Here is a 16,856-nt window from a genome sequence, read left to right on the forward strand (position 1 = left end):
GAAATGGTGGGGGAAAAGAAAGAAAAATGAGCCTGTTTGTCATACTTTGTAACCACTCTTGAACATGACACTTTTATTCACCTGGGTTGGGAAATCCTTTGCCTAGCAGTTGATCAAACCACATTGAAAGTCTTCAACTGGTTTCTGGGTATTAACTTTGGGTCAATTGTCACCAAGCCATCTGTCATGTCGTTATGTGTTCAAGAGGTCACTGCCAATAAGCCATTCATCTGCAAAATATCTGCCATCCATCTTGACCATCCCTGAGTCAGTCCTTGCAACTAAATTTCTTCAACTTGATCTATGATTTCATGTTGTGGGCTTGCCTGCGATGGATCGCTTTCTATCGACTTCAGCTCATTATCTAGAAAGATGATCTAGAAATCATCAGTACCTTGGGATCTGCATGCCTCAATGGTAGGTTTCTCACCTTTGACGACAAGTTGCATCATTGACCTTCAATCAAAGGATTCCGTGACATGTTCGACATCAACACATTTATTCACATCTCATGGATTGTACTGGGTACTTTGAGTGCCATTGACATCACTGGTGGTTTCTCTCACACTTGTTAACAGTTTACATCATTGACTGGTAATCAAGTGGTTTCTTCCATGTTTGACTTGAACACATTTATTCGCATGGATAGAATCGTACTGTGTCGAGAAGTAGAAATGAAGACCCCGGATCTAGTTTCCACAGTCTGTGAGGAATTTTGTATTCATTATATAATGGACTATTCATAAACAGATGGTTGCGTCCATACTGTGTCCACATGAGTCTATACTTGTGATGTATTACAAGATCATTCCTGTATCAGAGCAGTAGTTAGTTTTCTAAGTCAGTTTTGATCTGAGTATGGGAATGCCTACTGTCACACGGAATAAGTCGATCTTGCGGACAAGATAGACCTTCCTAGAATCTAAAAAAGACCTAATGACAAGAAAACCAACCAGACACTATCTTTCTCTAAATATGCTTTAATAAACAATAGCAAACAAGTGTTTTTAGGGCCTACCTTAGGTCCAATGCAAGCTTGTGGATGCCCTCGCTCCTTTGATCCAAATGAGCTCTTTTTTGCGAATCTGCAAACACAAACAAGGCAAACAAATTAAATAGCACCTGAAAAGCCAATTGCATAAAACATATTTAACATGAAAGTCAAGGAGCCCATGAAACAAATAACATAAGATACTTGTTGAGAAAAATGAGTTTGATTGTATTAATTCAAAAGAAGAAGAACTTTACAACCTTTGCCTTGACGTTGTACAAGATCCTCCTAGGGTCCAGCAAGAAGTCTCCTCTACTTTGGCAAGTTTCACTCACTCCCCAATGAAGCCAAAAAGATGTGTAATCTATCCTCTTAAGCTCAACTAGGAAGTCTTGATTTCACCAGCATTTACCCTCAAAAATGTTCAGCTTCTAACCTCTTTAGCAACCAGCCCAATGCCTGTATTTATAGTGCAATGGAGGGAGGTTACTAGGTCCTCCTTCAAAGGGATAAAGCCCTCTTTCAAAGGGATAGCTCCTCTCATCAAGGGATTAGCTCCTTCTCTTTTGGGATGCATGAACCACCTCAGAGCCAACAATCCACGTCAAAATTCCTTCTAGAAACCTCTAGAATTAACCCAAAGTGAGTTTTTTAAGATAAAACTTGTGCCTTTTGACTTTCACAGGGGTCCGCACCTACACCGTTAGGGACAGAGCAAGTGATGATAGACCCATACTGACTGCAAATAATCATGGTGACGATATTTTTGTGTAACACCTACCCCAACGATGATATGATCTCATATATATATCTTGAATTGAATGTTTTTACAGGTTCCAACCGGGCTCTCCACAAGATGATCCTCGAAATGATAAAGTACTTCACTCTTCCTAAATGATAAATGAAATCCTCATCTACTACAGACTTCGCACTTTAGGGGGCAATCTGTTACACAAAAATATCGTCACCATGATTATTTGCAGTCATGCATCTCAAAAGAGAAGGAGTTAATCCCTTGATGAGAGGAGCTATCCCTTTGAAGGAGGGCTTTATCCCTTTGAAGGAGGACCTAGTAACTTCCCTCCATTGCACTATAAATTCAGGCATTGGGCTGGTTGCTAGAGAGGTTAGAAGTTGAATATTTTTGAGGGTAAATGCTGGTGAAATTAAGTCTTCCTATTTGAGCTTAAGAGGAGAGATCACATACCTTTTTGGCTTCATTGGGAAGAGAGTGAAACTTGTCAAAATAATCATGGTGACGATATTTTTGTGTAACACCTACCTCAGCGATGATATGATCTCATATATATATCTTGCATTGAATGTTTTTACAGGTTCCAACCGGGCTCTCCACAAGATGATCCTCGAAATGATAAAGTACTTCACTCTTCCTAAACGATAAATGAAATCCTCATCTACTACAGACTTCGCACTTTAGGGTACAATCTGTTACACAAAAATATCGTCACCATGATTATTTGCAGTCATGCATCTCAAAAGAGAAGGAGCTAATCCCTTGATGAGAGGAGCTATCCCTTTGAAGGAGGACCTGGTAACTTCCCTCCATTGCACTATAAATTCAGGCATTGGGCTGGTTGCTAGAGAGGTTAGAAGTTGAATATTTTTGAGGGTAAATGCTGGTGAAATTAAGTCTTCCTATTTGAGCTTAAGAGGAGAGATCACATACCTTTTTGGCTTCATTGGGAAGAGAGTGAAACTTGTCAAAATACTCATGGTGACGATATTTTTGTGTAACACCTACCTCAGCGATGATATGATCTCATATATATATCTTGCATTGAATGTTTTTACAGGTTCCAACCGGGCTCTCCACAAGATGAAACTCATTTCCAAAGCTTGATTTGAAGAGCTGAGGTCTGAGACTTGCTTAGGAGGACAATACAAGTGATGATAGACCCATACTGATTGCAAATAATCATGGTGACGATATTTTTGTGTAACACCTACCTCAGCGATGATATGATCTCATATATATATCTTGCATTGAATGTTTTTACAGGTTCCAACCGGGCTCTCCACAAGATGATCCTCGAAATGATAAAGTACTTCACTCTTCCTAAATGATAAATGAAATTCTCATCTACTACAAACTTCGCACTTTAGGGGGAAATCTATTACACAAAAATATCGTCACCATGATTATTTGTAGTCATGCATCTCAAAAGAGAAGGAGCTAATCCCTTGATGAGAGGATCTATCCCTTTGAAGGAGGGCTTTATCCCTTTGAAGGAGGACCTAGTAACTTCCCTCCATTGCACTATAAATTCAGGCATTGGGCTGGTTGCTAGAGAGGTTAGAAGAGCCGAGGTCTGAGACTTGCTTAGGAGGACAATACAAGTGATGATAGACCCATACTGACTGCAAATAATCATGGTGACGATATTTTTGTGTAACACCTACCTCAGCGATGATATGATCTCATATATATATCTTGCATTGAATGTTTTTACAAGTTCCAACCGGGCTCTCCACAAGATGATCCTCATTTCCAAAGCTTGATTTGAAGAGCTGAGGTCTGAGACTTGCTTAGGAGGATAGTACAAGTGATGATAGACCCATACTGACTGCAAATAATCATGGTGACAATATTTTTGTGTAACACCTACCTCAACGATGATATGATCTCATATATATATCTTGCATTGAATGTTTTTACAGGTTCCAACCGGGCTCTCCACAAGATGATCCTCGAAATGATAAAGTACTTCACTCTTCCTAAATGATAAATGAAATCCTCATCTACAACAGACTTCGCACTTTAGGGGGCAATCTGTTACACAAAAATATCATCACCATGATTATTTGCAGTCAGTATGGGTCTATCATCACTTGTACTGTCCTCCTAAGAAAGTCTCACGCCTTAGCTCTTCAAGTCAAGCTTTGAAATTGAGGGAAAGACATTGAAAATCAATAAAACTCTGGTTCCGCACTTTCTCTCACTATTGCCTGTGGTCCCACACCTTCTGTTTACAAAAACTGTGGACCTGCCTGCTCTGTCCCTAAAGGTGTGGGTGCGGACCCCTGTGAAAGTAAAAAAGGCGCAAGTTTATTCTAAGAAACTCACTTTGGGTTAATTCTAGATGATTCTAGAAGGAATTTTGACGTGGATTGGTCGCTCTTAGGTGGTTCATGCATCTCAAAAGAGAAGAAGCTAATCCCTTGATGAGAGGAGCTATCCCTTTGAAGGAGGGCTTTATCCCTTTGAAGGAGGACCTAGTAACTTCCCTCCATTGCACTATAATTCAGGCATTGGGCGGGTTGCTAGAGAGGTTAGAAGTTGAATATTTTTTAGGGTAAATGTTGGTGAAATTAAGTCTTCCTATTTGAGCTTAAGAGGAGAGATCACATACCTTTTTGGCTTCATTGGGAAGAGAGTGAAACTTGTCAAAATAGAGGAGACTTCTTGCTGGACCCTGGGAGGAGCTTGTATAGCGTCAAGGCATAGGTTGTAAAGTTCTTCTTCTTTTGAATTAATACAATCAAACTCATTTTTCTCAACAAATTGTCTCATGTTATTTGTTTCATGAATTCCTTGATTTTCATGTTAAATATGTTTTATGATATTGGCTTTTCAGGTGCTTTTTAATTTGTTTGCTTGTTTGTGTTTGCAGATTCGCAACAAGGGAGCTCATTTGGATCGAAGGAGCGAAGGCTTCCACAAACTTGCGTTGGACCTAAGGTAGGCCCTAAAACACTTGTTTGCCTTTGTTTATAAAAGCATTTTTAGAGAAAGATAGTGTGTGATTGGTTTGCTTGTCATTAGGTCTTCTTTAGATTCTAGGAAGGTCTATCTTGTCCACAGGATCGACTTATTCTGTGTGACAATGGTGCTTCTACAAACTAACATACATCAAAACGACAGCAAGTGCTCACTGAAATCAAGCAGAAAACACTCACACAAAGAAAAACACAAAAAGTGATATAAAAGAAATGGAAGACATGAAAGGCAGGCTTATCCCAAGACAATTGAGTTGAATGTGCTGACGACTCCTAGATGCAATGTGGGATGTCTAAGCTGCAAGGTCGATGTGAGGAATGAGCTCTATAACATCCATTGATGAATTTTGATAAAATTGAGGTTCTGATGCAGATACCACAAATCTAGGAAAACTGACACTTGGTGGGAGGTTTCTGAAATGATCCTTGCATGTGACCTCCAGCTGCTAAAAATTGATCCCTGAATCAAGGGATGCCTTTGCATGCTACCTTGGGAGAAGTATTCCATGCATGCAAATAAGTTTTTCTTGGTCCCGAAGGGAACCAGTCAACCCAACTGCACATGCAACAGTCTACATAGCTGAGGGAAAGAAATGTGCATTTCTGGGAGGGAGCTGGGTTGGCTACCTAGAGGGATTGCACAATTTCTGGATAGAGAAGTTGACTACTACCCAGAATTGCACAATTTCTAGGATGAGCAGCCCTGCTAGGAGGAATTGCGAAATTTTCTCAGTGAACATTGACAGGCATATTTGTGCAATTCTGGAAACCAGTAGGCTGCTAGACAGAATTGCACAATTTTTGGAGAGAAGGCTGGTTTCCCTCCATAATTTCTCAATTTCTTGAGGGAGCTGCTCAGCCTACAGCTGGACCAAGTCTAGAGAAACAACTAGTGAGGGGGATGCAACAAGATTTGATGTACAGGCTGTCATTCTGAAAGAAAATCACTAAAGCTTGCATACTTGACAAGGCAAGACATGTTGTTGTGAAAGGTTGGTAGGGAGGTTCCAAAACGAAACTAAGGAAAAATTTTGGAGGGTGGTTGTAGCTGCTACAACAGGTCTGTAAACATCTTGAAGTGCACGACTAATAAGTAATGCCTGAATTTTTGCAACGGGTACACCATAGCTAATCCCTCTCGTTCCGTTGTGGAATAATTTTTTCTACAACAGATAACTTTTGAGTCACAAATATGGTGGGGTGATCAAGATTCCCTTCTCCTGCCTACACTAAGACAAACCCAAAAGTTATGCACGATACATATGCGTGGATGTGAAATTGCTTCTTCTAATCGAGAAACACTAGAATCGGTGCAGTGACCATTTTTTCCTTTATGATGTCGAGGCTCTTCTGACATTCATCGTCTGAACAAAAGGTAGCATATTTCTTTAGTAACTTTTCCATCGGTACAGTGATCTGTGAGTAAGCCTTTATGAACTTTTGATAGTAACCAATATGTCCTAGAGTCACACGTAGCTACTTTACATTCCTCATCGGATCCAAATTGATAATAACAACAATTTTGGTAGGATCCACCATCAACCATTGTTTGAAAACAACATGTCCCAATAATATTCCATACAATACACAAAAAATGCACTTCTTCAGATTCAACGAAATCTGATATTTTATGTAGGTACCTAACATCAAGCGCAGACTTGGAAAATGCTTCTTTACTAGTCCAAAGATTGTCCAGTCATCAAATTAAACATCGAGAAATTTGTGGATATATTCCTTAAACGTTGTGATGACCACCCTGGAGAATATCGCAGGTGCATTCTTCAACCCAAACGACATGACTGTATACTAAAATGATCCTCATTAAGTAGCAAAAGGGGTCTTACTCCTATACTCCAATGCAATCTTGATCTGATGGTACCTGAAAACCCATCTGTGAAGGAGTCGACCTCCTATCCTCCAACATTCTATAAAAATTCTTCAGTGAATGTTGTTGGAAACAGATCATGTATGCATGCATCGTTCAACTTTATTAAATCAACACAATCCTTATGTCTCCTTGATTTTTATTCTCCTGTACTACCATTGGGCTCACCCATTTGGATTCCTCCACGGGATCAGTTATTCCAACTAAAAGCATCTTATCAAGCTCCTGCTTCACCTTTTCCTTGTATTTTGGGTTTAGTCTATACGGTCATTGTTTTATCGGTTTGGCATTGGGCTTCAAAGTGATCCTCATTATGCCCAGATTGCCTAAAATGCCTTTCGACTCATAGAAATTCATCAAAAATATATCCTGGTACTCATATAGTAATTTGACAACCTTTCCTAATGTATCCTCATCCCAGTAATCACTGATGCAAGCAAACTTGGGCTCTGCTTCTGAACCTATATTAACTTGCTTCATCTTAACAGGTTGCGATATGTCAGGTATCTCAACATTTGGTCCCGCAACCTTGCGTTGTCCTTCTGATTCAGGGATGTTGATGTTGCACAGATCCTCCTCTCCTTCTTCTATGTTTATATTATAGCATTCTAGGGCATGTTGAAACTACATGTTCTAGTCAGGCTATAACCAAGTCGTAGGCTATTTGAGTGTTTGAAACATTGCTGCTTTGATATCTTTAAGTGCATCATCTATACACTAAAACCCATCTTCGAAACTAAAAGTCAGCAGGAAGCTTTCCTCCATATCATACCAGTCAACGGTGCCATGACGCAGCTCCGTTTCTAGATACCCATTCATTGGTATTACATCAAAAGTATGATAAGATACGTGTACCCACTTTGGTTTAAGTTCTTCGCCCCACACATTAACCTAATGATAAAAATGTTCTCGAGGATCATCCTTACCATTATATTTCTTGGCGAGCCTTGTGTTTGCATAACCAACCCTAAGCCTCGTCAATTGGTGGTACTCCCTCCAATATCATATATTATCTTTATTTGTGCCCCACCATCGCGCAGGTGTAGCCCTCAAAGCTATTTCCAAGGCCTGGAATCATTGTTCTTCAGGTACATCCCTTTCAAAATTATTAATAAATATGCTCACATCAGCTATCCCATCATAATATGGAAAATTACATACCTCGATTGATATGCAATGAAGAGGTTTTGTCAATCTATTACAACGCAGAGTAGAAACTTTGTGCAACCAGTTCTTCCAGTTCTACAATTCTTCATTTGAGTTTGAATGACATGAACTATCCTTCTCCCAGCTTATCCTACCATTTGCAATGGGGTTGATCCAATCCCTGTCTCGCATAGTTAACTTATAGATGTCACTGTATTCTTCGCAGATGGGTTCTGTATATCATGCTCCTTCAGAGGGATCTAAAGTATCAATGACCCTAGTACCAATTTTTTCAAACACCATATTCCTTCTCTTCAAATTGATTATCACATCCATATAGAAATGCGAATCAATTCCAAGTAACACTGGATATATATTGTTGTCATCCATGATTTCAATAACTTCAAAGTTTTCTACTATGCTTGCTCCTTTAATATCCACAACAACTCCATGCAATCAACCCATCGGGATGATCTTCTGCTGATTGGCCATGCGTAGTTCAATCAGTGACCATTACAACTTGGGTTTCCCCATTTGATCCCAAGTTTTCTTCGGCAATACATTTACATCAGATCCCAATTCAAGAATTACCTAATCCATTTCGAATTCACCGATTTGTGCAGTTAATTGCATATATCGGCCAATTCCTTTATTATTTCTGTTTACCTTGTTTACTGTGCATTGTTAAGGCTATGGATTTTCTTTACTAGTGTAGTTATCAATTAGCTCTTGCAATCCTTATACTTCTTTATGATTTATGAGCAACTTCATACATGTCTTCAGAAATTATTTCAGAATAGTTGGATCAGAATTCTCTGTCACGGTAGCGACTTAGGAATTATTCTTTCGTGGCACCAATTGCATCTGTGTCCTTGATTTCGAAGCTCCCAAGTCCATGAAACTCTTCTTTGCTCCCTAAAGGTTTCTTTCTCCCTCTGCATATTGAACCCAATAATCTTTTCTCTTGACTTCCTAACCCATGAAATTGCCACATGATTTTTACCCTCTGCTTTATCTTCTCTTGCAGTCGCACCATTTTGTGTCACTATATTAACACTTGGATCATCCTCGCGTAGTTCAGATCTCATCATTTGTAAATTCTGCGCAAGCTGCTGATTCTTATTTCCTTGCATCTTATACATTAAAATAGGGAAATCCTCTATCACATGGTCAAACTATCTACAATATTGATAGGAAGGGTGAGTGCGGTTCTAACAATCCCACACAAAATGTCCATATTCGCCACAACTATAGCATATGATGTGACTCCGACCTCGTCCAACGCCCCCTCCTCGACCATGTCCTTGACCTTAAAATCCTTCGCATGTCACAGGTGAATCATGATCTTCCTCCGTGCAACCTTCATCTTGCATCCTATATGCCGGAGTTCATTGTATCATCAAATCATAGTTGTGACAATCCATCTCATCATGTCTTACTAATTGACATAAGTTACAAAATAATTTCTTTTGCGACTGCACGGATTTCTATAACAAATACCAGTGATTAGTCAGGTGCTAGCTTGCAACTCGACAAATATTGCACCAGACACTCGGTTCAGTACTTGGTCTAGCACTAGGCTCCAACTTCAAAGGATTGGGACCTCTGACAGCCACATAATCATGATAAATAGGACACTAGTCCTTATAGTGACCCTCCACTTTACACTTTGTACACCAAACTTTTGAGCGCATCTCAAACTAAGATTCCTTTCCTTTCTTCAAATCTTGCAGCTCCATATGCAAGCTTGCTAATTGGGACTGTATCTGCTGAACCCCTATGTGAGTATCTTGTACCAGCGAAGCTTCTAACTTCATCATTATTTCTAATGCTTCCACCTGCGTCCCAATATTTTGCTGCAATAATGGTAATATGAGATGTGGCAATACTGTAGTTATATACCACTCTTTGTGTTGTTCGTCGGAGATCTGGAAGTTGAGTTGTCCTAGCAAGAATTTTGAACTATGATCTACATCCTGTGTAGTGTAATTGACTAATTTCTTAATTTCTTTTATTTCGGTAATGCACTGTGACTGCGACTTGGGCTTCTTAAACTCCACATTGAGTGTGTTATTTTTCTTAGCTAGCGAAGAAGCTGGGTGAGTCGTACTATACTTGATATACCATGACAAAGCTTTTTCCTAAAACACTGTGACAAGCTGCACTTTCTTCATATCTTCATCATTGATTTTCTATGTTTTCCACACAGATTCTGTGACAAACAAAAATTGATCAAGATCCTTTGATCTATGACCCTTAAAAATAGGCATTTTCACTACATTAGCCATGTTAAATGGTGGAGGTGGAGGTGTAGGTGTAGGTGTATGAGGTGGAGGGGGAGGTGGAGGTGGAATGGTGGATGTGGAATCCTAGAAGTGCCTTGATTTTCTGGCACACCTCTAGGTGTGCTAGGGTTCTCCTTTCTTCTTTGCTTTGTGATTCACCTTATAACGGACTATACTCACCTTCAAAAAATTTATCATAGTCTATTCAGAACCTTTTTCCACTTCGTGTAGATCCATTCTAGCTTCTTTTAAACATTAATTCATAGGAAGTACACCATTTTCACATAACAATATCTTAATCCAGAGCTTTAAATAATTTAGACACTTACCTCGTGGACCTTTGAAAAATCAACACTAAGCTTCACAGTAGGATACTGCTGTGTCAATCACAAATTCAGTAATAAAGCCTCTGAGAATACTATCGATCTAGCTATCAACAACTCTTGCAACCTTATTTTTAGTCTCCTTAAGTCACTTAATCAGCTTTGGGGTCCACACAGTAGGATCGTCATGTTTCCAATAAGGCTCGTTTGTGGCTAGTTTTGAAAAACACTCATGCAACTTGTTAGCGAATGATGTGAAAAAGATCTCATGCTTTTTTGTATAAATATACCTCTGTAACCACCTTTATGTTGACTAGCGTTGATTTCTATTTTCTTGGGCTCCAATTTGGTGCAAATTTAGATCTACCCAATCTTGGATCTCTTTTCTAGTCAATCGCCACATCGCACATCCCTCATATAGATCTCGGTCCCAACAATAGAACCATTTGTTGGTTTCAGGGGTTTAGACCCAAGTTTAGAGTTAGTCTGTGCTAACCTGTGAAACCCTATACTATCAACCCTTTCAGCAACGATCCACGTAGCACAGATTGCAATCTCACCCGGGGAAATATTGGGGGATGCTAGAAACATGTTTCTACATCCGGAGGGGCTATGTAGTGTGGTTGTAGAGTTTCTTTCAATTTAGGGCTTAATCTAACCTTCACGAACTTTTAACCTTATTGTTACATTCGTAGAGTGTTTTCCTACTTAATAGACTTGCGAGATATGCCTAACTAGTCTAACATGCATTAATCATCATATAAAATAGTATTTGAGCCTTCACGATGCAAATATAAAAGAAATATACAAAATCAAACCCTGATTATGCATAAATACAAAAAATACGTGAAAATATAAAAATACACAAATCCATTCCAAATTCATCTTTATTATCTCAAATCTTCACAGATACAGTCTTTCTGACCCTGCACATGCAGTTGCAGGGGCCTGTGCACACAGCTGCAAACTTACCAAGGTCTCCGCGCACATAGCTACATGAGCCTTCCCCTTCGCTCGAATACAAAAAGATATATCAATTTCAGAATCAAAATCGTAACATAACATGCCTTTGACTTACTAAGCTGACTCTTTATATAGATTTTTTCACTTACAATACCATGGTCCGCAAACCATGGGTGAAGCTCAAAATAGTCAAATTTATCCCAACCCTTTACAAAATAAGGGGATTTGACTTGCCCTAAAGCCCCTTTGACTCCTATAAGTTTGCACGAATCATGCTCTACTCCTCAAAATGTGGATACTGTACATGACTTATACAAAACTTCGACCTAGGGCGCCCGTACCCAACAACAGGCACAACATGTCTATAGTGGGGAGACATCTTACCCTGCCTATGCTGTTGAAATTTAAGAAATCAACCTCAGGTCTGGAAGAGTGCTCCTAGATAACCAACCTCCATCTCCACCTTAGGAGCTTTAAGAGGAAAATAAAGAGAGTGTTCCTAAATCCAATCCACCTCCTTTTCTTGAAAGAGTGATCCATCCTAGTTAGCACACCCTGAAAGAGACTGAACTTCTAGGAGAACTAAAAAAATTGTGCTTAAATCCCACTCCTCCATGCCATCAAGGATGTCCCCATATACAACAAGCTAATCAAGGAGAAATTATTCAAACATCTTGGGAGGAGAAATAAGGACACCCCGACCATTAATGTCATTGGTTAGTTTTCTGACCTAATATTGGGGAGAGTGATTTTCCCAAAGTATCTAGACCCTGGAAGTCCTATGGTAGATATGCACTTTGATGGAATCATTGTCTCTCACACCTTTCTTGATCTTGGGGCTGTCATAAATGTGATGAATAAGGAGACCATGCTCAAACTAAATCTTTAAGGATCCTTAAGAAATACCACAACAATATTGCAACTTGAAAACAGGTCCATAGTAGCTCCCAAGGGAGTTGTTGAGGATGTAATGATCTTTATTGGTTTTTGGGAGTATCCTGTTGACTTATTAGTTCTCCAGCACAAGACCAAATTCAATGGTTATCTTCTCATCCTTGGAAGACCATGGCTAGCCACTGCTGATGCTTATATAATTTGAAGAGTTGGGAACATGACCATTAAGAATGGGCATTTTTCCAAACATTTGGTCTTGTACCTTCCTGCTCAACCATCCCTAAAGGATGACTTACCCTTATGGTTGGAAGAGGAGGAGGAAGATTAGGTATATCATACCACATCCTATCTAATCTGTACCCTAGATGTTATTATAGGAGGGGGGAAACCTGATGAAGATGACCTCATTGATCAAATCCTCTAGAACCAGCCCCCCAACACCATGCCTCTTGATGAGATGGTGAAGGAATCTGAAGATAACCCTTGGACTGATTTATGCCTAGTGGACCCAAGTGCTGCACATGTCAAAATGGTAGAATTTGGTCCATCTAAGAATTTGAAGATCAACCCCTCTCTCTTAGCCAACCAAGAAGAGAAGTTGTGTAACATGTTGAGAGAACACTTAGATGCCTTTTCCTGGAGCTATAAGGAAATGAAGGGAGTGCATCCTTTAGTGTGTACTCACCACATCTACATCAAGGAAGGCTGCAAACTAGTGCACCAACCTCAGAGGAGAATGAACCCAACCCTCAAAGACATAGTCAAGGAAGAGTTGCAGAAATTGTTGGATGTAGGGTTCATTTACCCCATCTCAAATAGTGAGTGGGTTTCCCCTCTAGTTTTGGTCCCAAAGAAGAATGGAAAGTGGAGGATTTGTGTGGATTATAGAGAGCTAAACAAAGCCACTAAAAAAGACCATTTCCCTCTACCTTTCATTGATCAAGGCTTGGATGATCTTGCAGGAAATAATTTATTCTATTTCCTAGATGGATTCAGTGGTTATAATTAGATCTATATCAGCCCAAAGGACCAATATAAAACCACCTTCACTTGTCCTTGGGGTACCTTTTCTTATAGATTCCTTCCTTTTGTATTATGTAATACCCCTGCCACTTTTCAAAGGGAAGTTCTGAGCATCTTTGCTGATCTACTCCATGACTCTATAGAAATCTATATGGATGATTTCACTCCCTATGGGTGTGACTTCCTAGAGGATCTCTCTAACTTGGGGAAAGTACTAAAGAAATGCATTGAAATTAACCTATCACTTATTCCTGAGAAGTGTGAATTCTTAATGAATGAAGGGAATTTTTGGGTCATTCAATGTCCTAGGAAGGAATACAAGTGGACCCAAATAAAATTGCCATCATAAAATGGGCCCCTACTCCTCAAAAGAATAGGGATGTTAGGATTTTCTTGGGCTTAGTTGTATATTATAGGAGTTTTATCAAAGACTTTAGCAAAGTAGCCTCACCATGGTTTGGACTGCTGTCCAAGGACTCTGAATTTTGTTGGTTAGATAGTTACCAAGAGGCCCTAGAAATCTTCAAGGAAAAGTTGTCTACTACACCCATACTTTGAGGCCCAAGTTGGGCTCTCCCTTTATACATCCATGTTGATGCACCTGACAAAGCTATAGGAGAATCTCTAGGCTAGATAAATGACAAGTTGCCTTATGCCATTTACTTCATTAGTAAAAAATTGTCTAAGGTTGAACCAAATTAAACTGTGTCTGAGAAGGAACTCCTAGCTGTTGTCCATTCCATGAATAAATTTAGACACTACATCACTAGTTATCAAACCTTTGTGCATAATGACCATGCTGCTATCAAGTACTTAATTAACAAGCCATATGTGAATGCTAGAATTATTAGATGGTTGCTTTTATTGCAACAGTTTGATTTAACCATCATTGATAAGCCATGTAAAGAAAATGTAGTTGCAGATTTTTTATGTAGACTTGATTTGCCTATAGGTGAAGAAGGGATGGTTGATGATCAACTGCCAAATGAGAATTTATTTTCTATTTTAATTCTCTCTCCATTGTTTGCTAATAGTCAACTACCTAGTTGCTGCAAAGTTCACTCCAAATTTGTAATCCAGGGAGAAGAGAAAGATTGTAAGGAAGAACACCCCATTCAGTTGTTTTTGGGGAAATATCTTCAAACTGGGCCTAGATAAAATCTTGAGGAGGCATGTCAGGGAGGAGGAAGTCTTTGACATCCTCTTAGCCTGTCATGATGGGCCTTGTGGAGGTCACTTTGCTTCCAAGAGAACAACTTTCAAGGTACTGCAAGTTGGATACTACTAGCCCACTCTCGACCAAGATGCAAGAAGGTGCACTAGTCGATGTGATCAGTGCCAGAGGATGGGGAAACCTACTCCCAAGGATGAAATTCCCTTGCAACCTCACGTGGATTTAGATCCATTTGACAAGTGGGGAATGGATTTCATTGGGCCAATTGAACCACCATCAGGGAAGAAGAGGTACGTAATTGTATGCACTGATTATTTGACAAAGTGGTTTGATATCACAAAATCTGTCAAGGTAGCAACAAAGGACAAAGTGGTCGAGTTATTAAGGGAGAAAGTATTCTACAAATTTGGGTACCTTAGAGAACTAGCCACTGATATGGGATAAAGAGAAAAGAATCTACTGCCTACCATCCTCAAACAAATGGACAAGTAGAGGTCACCAAAAGAGCATTAGAAGGCATCCTCACCAAGGTTGTGAGCAGCAACATAAAATATTGGGCTGATAGACTAGTGGAGGCCACTTGGGCCTATAATACAACCTGGAAGACACACACTAGTTTCACCCCTTATCAGTTGATCTATGGAAATAAGGCTCTTCTCTCCATTGAGTTTGAGTATAACACCTTGAGAATGGAAAAACATTTGGATTTGGATGTTACAAAGGCACACCAAGAGAGGTTTCTCCAACTGAATGGTCTGAATGAATTCAGGATGCAGGCCCTCCTACACACTGAAGTTATCCAAGTACAGAGGAAGGTTTGACATGACAAGAACATCAATGACAAGGTTTTTGAAGAAGGGGATTGGGCTCTACTATATGACTCTAGGTTCAAGGACTTCAAAGGAAAATTGATGACAAGGTGGTTGGGCCCATATTTGATAGAGAAGTGCCATGATAATGGATTTGTTCAAATCAGGACCATTGATGAGGAAGGTGTTCACTTTCTTGTCAATGGATACAGATTGAAGGCTTACAAAAGACCTCTATCAAGGGAATATTTCATCAGCACCATTAGCAAGAAGGTAAATGTGATTGGAAGTCTCCTAGCTTCCGAGTCACAATATTATTGAAAATTGTTTTTATTTGTGAAAAAAGGAAGAGAGAAAAAAAATAAACGGCCTGGATTAAAACCTCCATGACCATTTGTGGCCAACTCTTAGGTTGAAAACCTCCTTGAGGCAGTGCACGAGTGAAAAAAGAGAAAAATAAAAATAAAAGATCCTTAGGTGAAAACCTCCCTTGAGGTGCCTAGGGCAGGAAGGGAGGTTGAAAACCTATCTTGATGTAGCCTTCATGTCCCTAAAAAAATAAGAAAAATGCAAAAACAAAAATAATACCATGACAGGGAACTCCAACCTGTCCATTAATAAATTCTGTCATTTTGTAGGTTTTTGAAGACAATGGAAAATGCAGAGCTACAAGGACAACATGCTCAAGTTTCATTCCATTTCTCCCTCCATCCACTCCATCTCATCCATGTCAACCATGTCCCTACCACTCATATCCATTTTCAGGCCTCAAAAATCATTTTTTTTTAGCATTTTCTAGTTTGCTACAGGATGTCCTATAGTTGCTATAGGATGTCCTGAAATGCTATAGGAAAGGGGACCCGATGAAAAATATCATCATGCATGCCTATTATAGGTTGATTAGGGACCCTACACTTCATCAAACCACTCACCCATCATCCATGCATCCTTGATTCAAATCACCATACCCATTCCTAGCTCTGTCTCATTAAAAAAAATACAAGAAAATTTCAAAAAAAATAATAATAAAAAAATCAGGGGACATGTCCTCCATTGCCACAACCCTTCACTACTCCATCAAGGCTCTTCTATCATCTTCCAACCTTACACTACTTCCCAGTGTCCCTCTAGGGGCCAAAAAAAAAAAAGGGAGAAAAATGGGCTGCTACATGATTTCCTGTAGCAGCTACAGGATATCATGTAGCATCCTGTGCAGCTTGAAACTTTGTTTGTCTTCCCAACTAGAGTGAGGAGGAGTACCATCTGTTAGAGCCTAAATCTACCTCAGGTTGAGAAAGGCAGGATCTAGGGTAACATCAAACCACGCTTAACCTAGTAGCTAGCCCTACCAGGTCGGGAGAGGGCTCTCTCCTTGTCAATCTCAGAAAAGATGGACAATAATCTTTAGATGACTAATGTAATGACTGACTTTAGGCTAGGTAAGTGTACAGAGGTGATTAATTGAATTTAAGATAGGTTTGCTGGCTCAATTGTGAAAGGAAGAATTGGGTGCGGGGAATGGACACAGTTTTGCAGAGATTTCTATGGGGCGAGGTAGGCAAATGGTTTGGTACTTCAAATTGAGTGAGATGGAGAGATTTTAGACAAGTGAAGAGTTGTATAGG

The sequence above is a fragment of the Pinus tabuliformis genome, chromosome 2_1, assembly GCF_031772625.1.
Source record: "Pinus tabuliformis cultivar Carrire ecotype Pingquan chromosome 2_1, CPIR1, whole genome shotgun sequence".
In the NCBI taxonomy this organism is placed as follows: Eukaryota; Viridiplantae; Streptophyta; class Pinopsida; order Pinales; family Pinaceae; genus Pinus; species Pinus tabuliformis.